The 14861-nt window shown below is 35.4% G+C and overlaps 1 long non-coding RNA gene across 1 annotated transcript; it reads left to right on the top strand.

Moving 5' to 3' along the window:
• Positions 1–242: 242 nt before the first annotated feature.
• LOC135365488 (uncharacterized) lies at positions 243–14050 on the top strand. The gene is made up of 4 exons (XR_010413425.1): positions 243–330; positions 1156–1202; positions 10444–10606; positions 13257–14050. It is a non-coding gene; the product is annotated as an uncharacterized LOC135365488 (long non-coding RNA).
• Positions 14051–14861: the final 811 nt, after the last annotated feature.

Genomic DNA, 14861 nt, shown 5'->3' with positions numbered 1-14861 from the left:
TGTGTGGTCAGTTCTAAAGTACGCAGCAGAAGATGTTTTGTAGATAGGAAGCCAGCTGCAAACAGCACACTGGGCACTCCCCTCTTTGTTCCTTTATTCTGTTTTTAAAGATTCTTATGTGCTTGACTAATCCTGGGTACGAGGAGGAATGTGCCTTACTACGCCCCTGCTGTAAATCATTATAGATCTATATCGCTGTAGAAGGTATATAAGATTATGGAAAATAAACCTCGGGACCTCGGGCTGTTTGCTCGGGGTCCCCTGTGCCTCGCTATACTGTCGTGTCTTTTTCTCAGTTCCTTCACTGCCCCAGGTCCCCAACTCTCAGAGGTCGACAATCAGTTTATGAAATTCTTGTACATATTTTTGGTTTCATAAACACTCTTATCTTTGGGGTTTATTACTAGGCATAGAATTGCTAATCATAGGATACTAACAATTTTCCAAAATGATTGTACCACCTACTAATGGTGTCTGAGAGTTCTGATCACTCCACGTCCTCACCAATAATACATGTTCTTTGTCTTTCTTTTTTAGCTACTCTGGTGGGTGTATACATTAATGTAACATAGGAATTTAATTTATATTTTTTTGATATCCAATAAAATAGGCAAGATTTAATTATTTATAGGCCATTGACTATCCTTCAACGTGAAGTGCTCTTTCAAATTTTTAGTCCGTTTTTGTATTGGGTTGGTTTTTATTTTTCTTACTGATTTGTAGGAATTTTGAATATATTTGTAAAATGTGTTTAATTTGAACATTTCCCTTTCTGTGCCTCACCTTAATGGTGTCTTTTGATGAACAGATGTTCCTAATTTTAGTTTTACTGATGTCCATATTATCAATTATTTCCTTTGTAATTAATGTTTTTGTATTTCTATTTTTAAGAAGTCTTTGCCTATCCCATGGTCAGAAAGATGTTCTCTTATGTTTTCTTCTAAAAGCTGTGTGGTTTTAGTTTTGAAGGGGAGCAAAATATACCACCCAAAATGTGCGTGTTTGACATGAGAATTATTTCAGGCTAATTATTTTTAAGAAACAGGAGACATAGGAAAAGCTCTGAAACTCAATAGAAATTATCCTTTTATAAAGAAACATTTTCATTTATAAGGGAAATCTCCATTTACAAGGGTATCTCCTTCTCTGTACCAGGAAGAAGAGGATGTCTAAATCTTCAGAAATTCTTATCAGTGGAGAAGGTAAGGACTTAAATCTGTAAAACAACCATATCTTTGATTATTTCACTTTGCCTGGTAACTTCCTTTCCCTAACATCTTCTTTGGTCTTTAGCTAGAGATAGTATTTAAGGTGGTGGCTTGGGCTGTTTGGGAGACTAACCAAACCAAAGGGAGTCTGTCTACCAATAAAGCTGGAAGCCAATAAAAACTGACATATGGCTTTTGCTAGATAGGCAGTTTATCAGTGTGACATCACCCGGGAGAATGGGGACCTAATGTTCCAAAGTTCCAAAGTTCCCAATGGCTCGCAAGTGAGAGTTTTTAAGGGGATATTTTGGAGTAGGGGTCTCCTGAGAAGCTGGAGACCATTGAGTGGAGGTCATGCTAGCAGGGGCTTTGATGCTACTTCATCTGGTCCCTGGGAGGTCTTTACCCTCTCAAGAGAATTGGAATATGAAAAATATCTTTATTCTTTTTTTTTTTTTAAAGATTTTATTTATTTATTTGAGACAGAGAGCATGAGAGGGAGGAGGGTCAGAGGGAGAAGCAGACTCCCTGCTGAGCAGGGAGCCCGATGCGGGACTCGATCCAGGGACTCCAGGATCATGACCTGAGCCGAAGACAGTCGCTCAACCAACTGAGCCACCCAGGTGCCCAAAAATATTTTTATTCTTAATGTTAGAGATTTTGTTTAGCGTGATTACTTTTAAGCTAGTGGAGCTGCATTCCTACATGTGCCTTTGAATGTTAAGCAAGCACTCCCATCTCTTGAACCTAGGCCTGTGTGTTCCTTGGCCCGTCCAGCCATGCCTAGGGACAATATGACCTCTTAATGTTCATTCTTTCATCTGAACTGATAAGATTGACTTTGTCTTCAAGAGTTACCCAGTTTTCTGTTATCAGTAGCTGTGTCCAGGTAGGGGGATTAAAGTGATTTTTGTTTTTCTTTGTTATTTATGCATTTGGTACATTTTTGACACATTCTTTTAAATTAAAAAAAAAAAAATTGAAAATTGAAAAAAAAAAACTTAGTTTTCCTGAGTCTTTTCTATGTATACAGGAGGTAAACATGTTATTAAACTTCTATTTTTATGTTTCTCCTATTAGTCTGTCTTTATTATGGTGGGGATTCTTAGCCAAGAACCTAGAAAGGTAAAGGAAAGGTTATTTTTTCTCCTTCACCTTTTCATATTTCTAAACTAATTTTTGAGTATTGTAAGGTAGAAGTAAAGATTCACTCTCTTCCTTGTGGATATCCAATTGACACAACACTATTTATGAGCAGATTATCTTTCTTCCAGTGAATCATATAAATCATACATAAATTAGGTGATGGTAAATGTTGGGTCTGTCCTTATGTCAATGGTGAGTCCCACTCCTCAGCCTTGGTTCTTGCATTCCACCAAGAAGGACTTCAGAGCCAAACTCTTAAGCAAGCATTTAATAGTAGTTTGAGGGAAAACACACTCCCAGGATGGCAGAGAGGACAGGCCCAGGGGTGGCAGCTGCATCAGGGCATGGGGTTGTCTTTTCTTTTTATGTTTGAGTAGGTTATGGGTCTTTGGTAGGGTGGTTCCTGACTAAGTTTGCAGGCAGTCATCTAAGGGACTCCTCCTACCTATCAGGAGGGGGACTTTTTGACCTTATATAGTCCTTGTCAGAACTGTCATGGCAGCTTTCTCTTGGGGGGGGAAGGGTTAAAACCACAATGCAAATGTATTATAATGAAGCTTTAGTTTACCTTAAGACAGTGGTTATAGGGAAGAATGCACCGTGTCTGTCCCAGCTGCTTGGACCTTGGTTTCTGCCCTTTTATCAGTCCAAAAGCCCTTGCTCCCTGCTCATAGCTAACTAACTGCCTACTTTATTACCTAGGCTCTTCCTCTGTTTTTTTTCTTCTTTTTCTTTCTTTTGGTCTCTGTATATTTCCTTGAGCCAATACTACCTTAATTCATGTCACCGTATCATCAGTCTTAATATCTAGTAATATACAGCTTTGTCCTTCTAAATTAGCTTGACTATTCTGTTTAGATACATTATTTTTTTTTGGCAAACTGATTGAGATAGGCTTCAATTTTATAGATTTAATTAAATTTTCATCTTTCAGAATAGTACATGTTGGATAAAAACTATGGAAATTTTAATAAAATTATCAAATATTTAAAATTGTGACAAATGTTATACAAGTAATAGACTTAAAATTAGGTAATAAACACGACTAACAGCAAACATCTGAGTCTTTAATCCACATTTGATTTTCTTCCTTCGTTTTTGTTGATGTTTTAAGTTAGAAATTATAAATGCTGTATTAAAATTTCTTGGAAGTAAACTTGTAAAGAAAAAGCACTCTTGTTTTTCTTTACTCACTCTCCACTACTTCACTCACACTTAGAACACTCCATAGAACTTCTGACACTAGATGTGTGGGGACTGCCCCCAACCCAGCAATTCTGTGACACCTGCCTGATGTCCTACAATCATTGTGCTTCTAGCTGACTGGCTATAAATCAGAGATTCCTACAATCCTGTCTTGGGTTTGATTAATTTGTTAGAACAATTCACAAAACTCAAGAAAACATTTTACTTGCTAGGTTGCCAATTTAATTATAAATGGATATAATTCAGGAACAGCAAGATAAAAGGAATGCATAGGGCAGGTGTGCGGCAAGGGGCATGGCCTCTTCTGGGTCTGCCACACTCCCAGAACCTCTGCGCAGATCAACCTGGAAGCTCTCCAAACCCCATCATTTTTAGGATTTTGTAGAGGTTTCATTACATAGTCATGGTTGATTAAATTATCGACCACTGATGACTAATTCAATCTTCAGTACCTCTCCCCTCCCCCAGAGGTCAGGGGTTGGGGCTAAAAGTTACAACCTTCTAATCACATGGTTATTTCCCTTGGCAACCAGTTCCCAGCTTTAGAGGCTGTCCAAAGGTCATCTCATTAACATAAACTCAGCCTAGTAGAAAGGGTCTTGCTATGAATGACAAAAGAAACTCATTTCACCTTCATGCTCTGGAGCAATTTCAGAAACTGGGAACAAAACTAAGTATTCTAACAAAAGAGGATCCCATGACTCTTACATAGAAATTTTCAAGGGTTTTAGGAGCTATGTGCCAGGAACAGTGGACAAAGAGAAAATATGTATTTCTTTTTATAAATCACAAAATTCAAAGATAAATAATGTTGGGTTTATTGCATTATAAAATACTGGATGGGCAACTTTAAATCATTGTCAGTGTTAAAAATTGATGAGAATTTGAATTCAGACTCATCACTTAATATTTTCCGTAGAAAGTTAATAACACAATTTCTTTTTAGAGCTCAAAATCCTAGTAAGAAATTAAAATAAATATTTTCTGTCATTTTTAAAATTAATCTTGTCTTCAGTTCTAACTTTATAACTTTCTTTGAGAGATTAGCAGCAGAATAAACTGGAAAAGTCAACAACACTCATCCAGTTTCTCCAGCTAAAATGTCTGGAGTCATCTCTGATTTACTTGTTTATATTCTTATCTAATCAATCAGCACATTTACTCAGCTCCAACAATGTAATACATATGGAATCTGCCTGCTTCTCATCATCTTCACCTTTACCATCCATGTTCAGCTTTACCTGGACTCTGGCAAATACCTAATTGGTCTAATGTCCTCTCTTGGGGAAGTCTATTTTCCACAAAACAGTGAAGACTTTTAAAAATCATATTCAGATCATGTCAAGTCTTGCTCAAAAATCTCAATAATAAACTTCATGACACACTTAGACTTGAATCCAAATGCTCACATGATCTGTGATGGGGTTCAGGACATACCACCCTAAAATATAACACCTTGACATATTGAATATCTTAAGCTGAAGAAATTTGAGAAAATGGCAGAAGCAGGGAGCTCACTCTTGATTTCCCTTCCCTCACTCTTTTTCTCTGACACAAGTCATAAAATTCTCATGTGAGAGAAGCCCTCCCTATATGCAGGAGGGAGGAAGATATATATATATATTTTTAAGATTTTATTTATTTGACAGAGAGAAACACAGTGAGAGAGGGAACACAAGCAGGGGGAGTGGGAGAGGGAGAAGCAGACTTCCCTCCAAGCAGGGAGCCCGACGTGGGGCTCAATTCCAGGACCCTGGGATCATGACCTGAGCCGAAGGCAGACGCTTAACGACTGAGCCACTGGGCGCCCCGAGGAAGATATTTTTATCACCAGAGACAGGGAGGGAGTTTGGGGCTAAAAATCTGTACAAACCAACCTTGCTAAACTAACCTTTATCTTCCCAGATACTTCATCATTTGCTATCCCTAGCCCAAGCCCCTTTGTTTTGTCAATTCCTCACAAATTTATTGTTCATTTGCCTAACAGGTATAAAAACATCCTGCTTGATCACTTCCTGGGTCTTTATTCTCTTGAGAAGGCTCCCATAAACATGTAAAAATTCAATGAAATTGGGCGCCTGGGTGGCTCAGTCGTTGAGCGTCTGCCTTCGGCTCAGGTCATGATCCCAGGGTCCTGGGATCGAATCCCGCATCGGGCTCCCTGCTCGGCAGGAAGCCTGCTTCTCGCTCTCCCACTCCTCCTGCTTGTGTTCTTGCTCTCGCTATCTCTCTCTCTGTCAAATAAATAAATAAAATCTTTAAAAAAATAAAATAAAATAAAAATTCAATGAAATTTTGTATGTTTTTCTCTTGCTAATCTGTCTTCATGAGTTTAGTTTTTGGACCCAACCAGGGACCCTAAGAGAGGTGAGGAAAACTTTTTCCCCTCCTACAACTATAGAATGTCACTGCCTGATATGTTTAAAACAGTATCTTCCCACTTTTTCTTAAGTCACATGTGCTTGCTGAGTCCGTCTTCTTACCTTCTTTAAGTATGTGAAGCGTACTCCCACCTCAGGTCTTCTGTATTTGCTGTTTCCTCTTTTTGAAATGTTTTCTCCTGAGATATTTGCATACCTTGCTCTTTGATTTATATCTCCTCTTAGGTGTCACTGATGCACAGGACATCCTCACTCAATCTAAAATAACACCAGATTCTTCTGGAGTTCCTAACACTTTCTTGCATACTATCCATTTGCTTTTTAAAATTGTTACTGTCTTTCTTGCTAGTTTAAATGTAAGCGGTGTGAGACTAGGGCAACATTGTCCCCTGATGTTTAGAATAGATCCTGGCAGAGAAATGTGTCTAATAAATATTTGTCAACTACGTGAATGGATCATGCATCCTAACTTTTTAGAAGTTCCTAACTCTGAAAATGCAAATGCACATACCTATTGTTCTACCTTTCTATGAAACCTTATTTCCTAATGACATGAAAAAAAATCATGGATGTCTGAGCTCTAAACTTCATTAAATTCCTCCATTGAAACTAATAATTACCTCTGGGTGAACATTATATAAAAAAATCAGCATATCTTATTAATTCAATATAAATTTATTAAGTTCAAACATATAAGTTATTGGAGATTCAAATACATCTAATGCATTATCCACTGTCTCGCAGCATTTAGTCAAGTGGAGGAGACAGATGTTAAAAAGAAAAGCACAGGCCCCAAATGGCATCACCTTGGCCAAGAACTTAATACCTAACTGGATTGCAGTTTCAACCTCCCCCAGAAATGTAGTTTTAACCAGTTAGTCAGGAATTTTCTGATAAGCACCCATGAGGTAATCTGTCACATAGGCCCCTTCTATTCCCCAAAGGAAGATGAGGTACACCTACATGATAAAACATTCCATTTTGTCCAACTTCTTGGAGTTCCCCCCTACTTGCTAGATGGGATGCTGCCGAATTCATGAATCATTTAATCCAATTAGATCTTCAAATTTACTCAGTTGAATTTTGTTTTTTAACACAAACAAATCAGCTAGTAAGTGTATAAAATAATGAGATAGAGGATAACACATGGTTTTATATGAACACAATAAGAGAGGCCCCTCATCTAAAATTGTAGTTCAGAATGGATTCTCAGGGAAGATGATGCCTGCATTATTAAAAGAACTCAAAATTATTTTTCACTGCAATACTATCTTCTAATTTCTCAATTTTTAGCCAACTAAGGTACATTTAGGTTTGACATTTTATTTTCTAAGCTATTGCTAAAAATATTATAGATTATATCAAGTGAAGATTGGCAGAACTGGTAAACTTCTCTGAATCAATACTGAATTACGAATTGTTAATCATTGTGTTTATGTTCCTGGACAGCAGAATACCTACACAATAATAACATTATCTAAACCATTCAGTGCTGTCAATGAAAAAAAAAAGTGTCATTTGAAAGAGAAATAATTGCTTTCCTGGAGACAAGATGAATCATATTTGCCCTTTCTTGCTATCGACAAAGCTTATCATGTTGTCATAGAAAGAAATTTGTTTGACAAGCATGTGTCTTACTTGTGATTTCTTTTAAAAAGCAAGAACATTGGGGTGCCTGGGTGACTCAGACGGTTAAGTGTCTGCCTTCGGCTTGGGTCATGATCCCAGCGTCCTGGGATCGAGTCCCGCATCAGGCTTTCTGCTCAGCAGGAAGTCTGCTTCTCCCTCTCCCTCTGCCTCTCCCCCTGCTTGTACACTCTCTCTGTCCCTCTGTCAAAAATAAATAAAATCTAAAAAAAAAAAAAAAAGCAAGAACATTTTTTAAGATGCATTCAATGAGTTTTAATAATTCTTGTTACCTTCAAAATCTGAGAAATTTAAATGTACACGAAATATCAAAAATACGAACATAAACCACATGTTTTCAACTTCAGTCACTATTTTGAGCTAAATAAAAATGACAGGATAATAATATGAATGAAAAAAAACAAATTCAGAATAAAGATTCAAGGACATATTTTAATGTAGAGAACTGTAAGCTTCAGGTTTGGCATAAATAGTAGTCATTCTCATTGAAGAAATAAGAAGAATCAGTGTTGAATGTTAAATTCTTTGCAAGAGTAAAGTAGTATTGAAATATAAAAGGAAAGGAGTGTGGAGAGAAAATAGAAGCTTTTCTTAGTTGGGTAAAACTTCATAATTACTCCATTCAGAATAATAATAAAATGAGCCTGAATAAAAGTAAGGATATTGAAATTTTTCTAATTAATGAAATATAATTTAAGATAGTTGGGACTGTTGGGAGCAAGAATTACTGTCCCCTTCACGAGGTCCTAAAGATGTGGGAAACAAAGGCAAAAGAAAAATTAAATTTTCTTATTACTTACAGCCCATTGACAAATCCTTGAAACAGGCAGAGTGATCTTCCCCCAGGAGCTCAGCTGCCTCTTGGTACTTTGCTAAGGGCAAGAGGCAATCTTAGCACTGCGCGCCACCCCCACCCCTAGGCTGTGAGTCTACTTTAATATGTAATAATTCCTTCAGAAACTTCCTTTATCTCTACCCCCTAAGATACATGTTGGCAATCACCCCCCAAGCATAAGACCCACTGATATGCACCTGAAGGGTCTCATGACTAAGGTTTTATTAGACAGTAATAAATGACCTTTTCATAGCAATAGCTAGCCCCCTCAGGATCCTGGAAACCTTGCTTCCAAATTCCTTAGAGACTTATGCTATCCCTAACCCCCTCCCAACTTGAAAGTATATAATCAGTCACCTGTCACAACTCCAGTGTGGCTCTTTCTGCACATGGGTCCTGTTCCCGTGCTTTAATAAAACCATGTTTTGTTCTTTCTTGGCTGTAGGCTCTGAACCTCAACATTTTCCTACATCACTTCTAGCTCGACTAAGAATCAAATTGACATGAGGCAGATTAACTGGAGAAAATAAAACTTAGTAGTGTATGTATGGGGAATCCACACAGACATGGAAAGACAGTCAGGCAAAATAAGGTGTGTATGTCATTCTGAACTAAGGAGAAGGGGGTAGGGATCTGGGACATCAGAGGAAAGGAATGCACTTCACAGGGTGATAAGAAGAGCAGATGTTTGGTAATTAGATATTTGCCCTGCCATAAAGATGGGCCATTCAGATAAAATTTATCTCTCTTAATAACCCTTATTCTGGGAAAGACTCCCCATTTTAGCTTATTATATGTAGTAAGAGAGGGACTGAAGTTTCTCTTGAGCTCTTTGGGTCTCAACCGCCTTCAGCTTGGAATAATCTTCATGTCAAGATTTTGAGGTGGCTTGCCCTTGGCCCTTACAAAACATACTTCAGATTTTTTGTAGCCAAAAATATATGCTTTCATAGACTAAATTAATATCTAGAAGTTCCTAAACAACTCCTTTTTATTTTATGTTGTGTAGACAGTAAAAGAGACACCTACTTATTTTCTTTTAATCTAATAAAAATGCCCCGAGATTGAAGGATAATGGTCTTAACTCGTAAAGTCTGTTTTGACTGGCAAGAGTTTAAATTTAAATTTAATAGATAACTCATTTTAAGAAGCACAGTGTAAATCTAGACAGATAGATTTTTAACTCAGAATGTGGTATTCCTTAACTTGACCTTGTAAGGGAGGAAAAATCATTTTCTCCCTACCTTTCTGAATTCTTGGCAAGACCCCCTATAATAAGAGTCAGATTAACAAGAGAAAACAAATTAACTATACAAGTATTCTTTATGTATATGTGAAAGATACTCAGAAAAGATTGGATAAATTCTCTGAGATGACCCAAGCCACTCTTTAAATACTAGCTTAAACTCAAAGACTAAAGTTGTGTGAACTGGGGGTTGGGGGGTGTTAATAATGTATTGGAAGGTGAGAGGAGGAAATGTAACCATATATTTTAAAGAGAAAAAATATGGTAAAAAAAAATACAAGAGGGGGGGCGCCTGGGTGGCTCAGTCGTTAAGCGTCTGCCTTCGGCTCAGGTCATGATCCCAGGGTCCTGGGATCGAGCCTCACATCGGGCTCCCTGCTCGGCGGGAAGCCTGCTTCTCCCTCTCCCACTCCTCCTGCTTGTGTTCCCTCTCTCGCTGTCTCTCTCTCTGTCAAATAAATAAATAAAATCTTAAAAAAAAAAAAAAATACAAGAGGGGGATAGATATTTTTTCAAGTTTATGTTGGAAAAGTGAGATTAAAAATTCTGGTGATAAAAACGTTTTTCCTCAAATCATATAATAAAAAATTCAAATCCTTCTCCAAATATAAACAGCATAATAATTATTGAGATTAATTTTCCTTAATCTAAGTGTACCATCATTTATTTTATTTGTTACCAATTGAAGGACACTGGCTGCTTGCAGGTTTTCAAAGATAAAAATTGATGTTAAGAAATATATTTTTTTAAAGATTTTATTCATTTATTTGACAGAGAGACACAGTGAGAGAAGGAACACAAGCAGGGAGAGTGGGAGAGGAAGAATCAGGCTTCCCGCCGAGCAAGGAGCCCGATGTGGGGCTCGACCCCAGGACCCTGGGATCATGACCTGAGCCGAAGGCAGACGCTTAACGACTGAGCCACACAGGCGCCTGATGTAAGAAATATTTTTGAACCTTAGGTAAAAATAAGTTTTCTTATTGTTTCTAATACATCTTCAGGCAATTATCTTCAGTTCAGATGTATAAATATATTATCTGAAAATAATAATTTTGTTTCTTATCTTTGATATTTATATTTTCTCTTTTATTGGCTTATTTCTTCATATATATTAAATAATTGTGGACATTCATATTTTGTTCAGGATTTTGAAGTATATACTTCTTTTACCTTTGTAAAAGGTAATCATGTTAAGGGCATGCCGCATATGTATATTGATCTTGAATTTTATTCAGTGTTTATTTTAGAACTCTTAAGATTATATTTCTTTTTAAAATTGACTTTTTGCTTTATTAGATATGAGCAATTGGTTGTGGAGTAATAGTGTGATAGAGTAGCACTGAATTATATTTATTAGCATTTTATTTAAAATGTTTGCCTTGATTTTTATAAATGAGATGGCTTACATTTGAAAAGCATTTAAAAACAGTTAATTGTAGAGAGTGTTTTATAAGTGCTTTAACTATTTTTTAAATGTAGGAGTTGTGATCATCCTTGATTTCTTGATTTAAAAACTCCAAAAATGTCCTATCTTATCTCAATACATACACAACAAAAGCTAGCCTGCTTCCTCCTATATCCAATCTCATGCCCCATCTTATCTTTCTGAATTTTTCAATGGGTGTTGGTAGCAATTTAAGTTTTATAGTGTTTCCATGATAACTTTATAACTTGAGTAATATGCATATACAACCACGTCTTGTTTTATTCAACTTAGATATAATATATTGACTCCTTGAATAAAGATGAGAAAATTACCAAATCTTTAATTCTTCACATCTTCTGTGCATCACAGACACAAACACACATACACTATACTAATATTTTACAATCTCAATATTTATCATATTCCCCCATTTCTAGACTATTGACATTTTTAACTCATTATCTATATTTAGGTAGTTCAATATTCATTATTATTCTTCTCACCAAAGAACTTATTTTATAACTTGGTTGGCTAAAATTTATTATAGGAATGCCAAATAAAAATTTTCTCTGAATCTATAAGTAAAGAGGACTACAATATGATTCCTTTAAGCAAAGAAAATGTTGGTAATTTTAAATTAAGATTTTAGACTTTGTCAGCTGACTGTTTGGTAAAAATAATACTATTAATAGTAATAATGTGTAAATGTGGTTCTTTACTGTCAGATGATGGCAGCTGAAGTTAATTGCCCTAAATTTGTGCTCAAAACTACTCATTATAAGGAATCCGTGACTTATAAAAATTCTTAGTAAAAATTTCAAAAACTTGTGATAATTTTCAAACATAAGTTATTCCTTTTATACTTCATCATATTATGATACCAGTTGTATTCTCATGTGTGATTCATTATGTGTTGACATTGTGACAACAAATGAAAATTTAAAAATAAGAGATTTAATCCCTCAGTTGAAAATAAGAAACTTGACATTTCTCCTTTCCCTTTTGCTTCAGAAAAAGAAAAAAAAAAGTAATATAAATCCTTTTGAAAACTAGATAGGCCCTTTGGCAACTTTATGATTCAGGAATGTCTTTTTCAATGGCTAAGTTGCCATCTCTGAAATGTAAACTCAAGTGACATAGCATTCCTGTCCCTTAGTTTCTATGGAAGGAGTCTAGAAATTTTGGTGGACACCTTGCTCCAAGTTGCAAAACTACCTCCTATCCTAAAGATAGGAGAAGTTTCTTTCTCCTGCGGATAAAGCCAAGTTAGTGAACACAATCATCCCCATTGCCCAATGAATCTAGGATGAATTATGTGTGGCAAATGGTGCTATCAAGTTCTTCTACTTAAGGACTAGTCATTGTTCATTTTGAAAACATGTATGTAATGGTAGTATCTGCTTGGCGACCCCGAGGGGTGAGGATTTTTTCCATTTTTTTACTCTCCTAGCAGATTGCCTGTAATGTGCATCACATTCTGATTTACTGTTTACCCAATAATAGAAGTGTTTTCTTTCTCTACTACCTTTGTGGACAGGTTTTTCTGGGTTGGGGGGAGGTTTTGCTTTTAATTATATCTCCCCAACAAACACAGTTTGACATATTTTATGTAGATCGAATACTAACTACAAATTATGAAGTATAAATATCTCTTCAACATCTGCAAGAAATGAGAAAGTATACACTAGAATTTTTATTATAATATTTATTAGTGGAATTGCCTAATTTATTTACTCATGACAAAAATCATTTGCCCACATATTCATGGATTAATTAAAAAAACTAAAAACATGGAGCATTTCCTCATTATATGCAAAGCTCTATATATGGCTCTGGGTATCTGTGTGAGGGGGTAAGATAAATAAAGCACAGAACTTGCCATAAAATAACTCATAATCTCCTGAGAGATTTATTCTTCCCTGAGGCAGGGACAGTCATTAAATATATTATAAGATAGAGTGAAATAAGCACTATTACTCCACCTACTGTATAAAATGACCAAAAGTGATAACTCTCTTTGATCATAATAATCTCTTGGTAATAATTTTTTTATTAGTAAAAATATGATATTCATTATGAATGAGATTTAAAAATGAATGCTGAAGGTAAATAGCCATGATAGATGAGTATTTCATATTAAAAAAATATTACTGCCTTTCAGGGAATTCCAAAAGAGCAAGCGAGATCTCCAGTTTTTCCTGAGATGTAGAATCCTCAAGAACCACATTGGGATGTTCACATGGGATACTGAATAGCACACTTTCAGCAACATAATATACTGCTGGTTTGAATGGGAGTGAATTTCCTGTCAAGCTTTGGTTATAACAATACTCTTCTGAAAAGTGCACTAAAATTTAAAGTGTAAAAAAATGTATTACAAAAAGAGAAAATAAAATAAATGAAAGTGTGGGTTTTTACCAGCTCCGATCATGAAAGAATAAAGTACTTGTATTTACCAAAAAAAATCATGTATTCAAATGTATATTAGCATATTATGGTTACCTATAAAAGCTAAACTGGAAACAGAAGAGACTAGGAAAAGGCTTATTAGAATAACTTAATTAACATGATATAACAGAGCTTGGAAAAATTCTATATTAGGAGACTTTTTTTTTTTTTTAAGATTTTATTTTTAAGCAATCTCTACACCTAAAGTTGGGCTTGAACTCACAATCCCAAGAACAAGAGTTACACACTCTACTGACTGAGCCAGCCAGGTGCCCCTGTATTAGGAGACTTTAAAAAATAGAAATAAACATATAAATCTTATACAATGATGTTTCTGTAATATGTTTTTTAAGAAAAACAGAAACAAAGACAACTCATGAAGTAAGAATAGGAAGAAGTATGATTTCTTTTCATCACTGCAAAGAATTTGGAAAATTATATTGTCAAATTAAACTATCATACTGAGAACTAGACTGAACTGTCAGCTTCAGAACATGTTAATTTTCTTATAGCTCAAGTAGTACTTAAACTATAGAAATATAAAATTATTTTAAGATTGTGTACATTATTTTTAAAATATGCACTTGTTGACTAGTAATTTGCATCTTGTTGGTTGCTTTTCCACTGCAATCAGGATTCTAGAATCATAATCTTGTCACTTTATATGTGATAAACTAGGATAGGGAATAGTAACAATATATGAGAGATAAAATTTTCTTACACTTTTATTAATCTGTATTATAGTGTACTTATATTTGTTTAGGCTGCAATTACCAAGTTCTGAAATGAGTAGCGAGTTTAAAGTTTATATTATATTAACCTGACGGTAGAAAATTACATAGACGAGAGGCATAGGTATGCACATACTATTTCTTTTGGAATAATAATGTTTTTTACATTAAATTGACTATGTAGTGGTATATATGTTTTTGTGTGGGTTCCCCTACTGCCACAATCAAAATAGAGACTTAGCAAGGGTTTATTTGAATGTAAGTTTATTTTGGAAGTAAAACCCAAAGAAAGGAAAGAAGAACCGAGACACTCATAGGGTTTTATTTAATGTTAATAGGTTTACACTGCCTCATCTCAAAGCGGTCACATTATAAAAGCACATCAGAGAAGAGTTAAAGTATGATTCAGTGGGCCTTTAGCTGAACGATCTGCAAAATATATTTATGATTTTATTATTTTTTGAAATTTCTTTAAAAGACAGTAAAAAAAAAAGCTTAAATTAGAATGTGAGATAATACATCGAATCACTTTAAAGTATAAATGAATATTATCAAAGCCTTTCCTAGGGACAAATTTTTAAGCAAGA

Source organism: Mirounga angustirostris, unplaced genomic scaffold, assembly GCF_029215605.1.
Source record: "Mirounga angustirostris isolate CCGP_5_RB_7025 unplaced genomic scaffold, mMirAng1.0.hap1 SCAF_8, whole genome shotgun sequence".
NCBI lineage: Eukaryota > Metazoa > Chordata > Mammalia > Carnivora > Phocidae > Mirounga > Mirounga angustirostris.
Note: the sequence above shows the minus strand (reverse complement) of the source record. Positions and strands in the feature narration are given on the sequence as shown.